The sequence below is a fragment of the Macrotis lagotis genome, chromosome 2, assembly GCF_037893015.1.
Source record: "Macrotis lagotis isolate mMagLag1 chromosome 2, bilby.v1.9.chrom.fasta, whole genome shotgun sequence".
Lineage (NCBI taxonomy): Eukaryota > Metazoa > Chordata > Mammalia > Peramelemorphia > Peramelidae > Macrotis > Macrotis lagotis.
This window is the reverse complement of record NC_133659.1, coordinates 266,999,732-267,001,833: the sequence shown is the minus strand read 5'-3', so window position 1 is coordinate 267,001,833 and position 2,102 is coordinate 266,999,732. Positions and strand designations below refer to the sequence as shown.

Here is a 2,102-nt window from a genome sequence, read left to right as displayed (position 1 = left end):
AACCGTGTCTTCTGTTTTTTTTTTTTTTTTTAGGTTTTTGCAAGGCAATGGGGTTAAGTGGCTTGCCCAAGGCCACACAGCTAGGTAATTATTAAGTGTCTGAGGCCAGATTTGAACTCAGGTACTCCTGACTCCAGGGCCGGTGCTCTATCCACTGCACCACCTAGCTGCCTCCATGTCTCCTCTTTTCAACCCTCTTTTTATAGCCTGCTGCCTGCTGAGGTAGGATAATAAAGTCCATCTTCAGTATTAAGCATTATTAGATGGTACAGTGATTGAAATGCTGGGCCTAGAGGCAGGAACACCTGAGTTCAAATTCAGTCTCAGACACTTACTAGCTGTGTGTTTCTTAATAAGTCACTTAAACCTGTTTGCTTCAAGTTTCCTCATCTGAAAAATGTTCTAGAGAAGGAAATGGCAAACCACTCTAGTATCTTTGTCAAGAAAACCCAAAGGGGACATGACTGAAATGATTGGGTGGCAACAACAACATAATAAATAATATTAATTAGCATTTATATAGTTTTTAAAATTCACAAAGCCTTTTACAAATATCTCATTAGATTCACATATTAACCCCAGAAGGTAGGATTTATAATAATAACAAATTAGAAGTAGTATGAAAACATGTTTTACAATTCAACTTATTAGTGTTATCATTATTATTAGTAGTAGTAATACTGCTGTTATTCCTACTTCATTTTTTTCATTTTTTAGTTTGGACCTATGATTTCTTTAGCATAGGGATCATTTACAGTGGAAATTCTTTTCATTTACATAGAATGGCTATTCTTTTGTTTATATAGAGTTGGAAAGGAGTTTTGGAGGGATTAAAAGAACTAAATAACTTGGCCATGGTCACATCTGCACCTTAGAGGCACCTGAATCTTCTTGAGTGTGAGTTTTGACCTCTCCTAACTATGCCAGGATGAATTCTTTATTTCTTTAATCTGACAATATCTTTGGAAGAAAATTTGCGCAATGGATTCTGATCAAGTTCCTGTTATACTGAAGAATAGGCATAATTGAAATGGTCTAAGAAAATGCACAACAAAAATGGAATTCCACTTCAGCCTGATAGACAAGAGTTCTTTTGTGAAACTCTTGAAAACATGAATTTTAAACAAATATTTATGTTGTTCTGGACCTCAACATTTCAACTTGCGCACAAAGAAAGGCTTTAAAAAATTAGAATGCTGTGAATCAAAACTGCGCAATATATTTTTGTCAGCCCAATTATGTAAGCCCACAAGGTTTATATCATTTCGACATGCTTTTAATAAATATCTAAATTGAACCAGAACCCAAAATCTTTTGAAGTTCATCCATCACTAAATTTAAACTCTCCCCACCCCTAGTCCCCCCAATATAAATTTTGAGCTGTTTAACCAAGTTTTTGTATTCTCAGGGCTAATACTTTTTTTTCTTTAGCAAGTTTATCTCCTTGCTGTGTGTGTGTGTGTGTGTGTGTGTGTGTGTGTGTGTCTTTCTGTGGTGGAAGAAGATTTCTATAGCCTTTTTGGTATGTAAATATGATAAGGCAGAAGAAATAAGGGCAGTCATTAAGTCATAAAGGCTTTCATTCCTATCTATTCTTTTGCAAGTTATTTTACTTTTTTTTTTTTTTTACATCCCAGAAAACTTTATTAGACCAGAACTCTTGCAAAAGAAAACACCGCAAATCTTTTATTTCAATATGGTGTCACCTCGGGCTTCTTCCAGTTTCTGCTGAGCCTTTCTCAGTTCCTCCTCCTTTTTCTACTCTTCTGCAAGCTTTCGTTCTTTTTCTACCCGGGGCTTTAGATAAGCATAGTGTTTCGATCCGTAGATTATGCCCAAGACCAGGGCCGAGTACCGACCCAACTTGATGAGCGGGGAGATATTCACGGGCGGCACCATTTTTTTCCGTTAACCCTCAAGTTATTTTACTTTAATCATTGACTTCTGTATGGGCATTGGTAAAAACCAAATTACTCCAAACCTAACCAAGAAGATTACATTCAACTTTACTGTTATTTAGGTAGATGTACAAAAAAATGTATTTATTTCAAAAATCATAAACAGTTACATTTTTTACCTAAATAATTAAACTTATATAACTC

At 35.4% G+C, this 2,102-nt stretch overlaps 1 pseudogene; it reads right to left on the bottom strand.

The window, feature by feature from the left end:
- Positions 1-1,630: 1,630 nt before the first annotated feature.
- Positions 1,631-1,899, bottom strand: LOC141511682 (ATP synthase F(0) complex subunit e, mitochondrial-like; annotated as a pseudogene).
- Between the last annotated feature and the right edge of the window lie 203 nt (positions 1,900-2,102).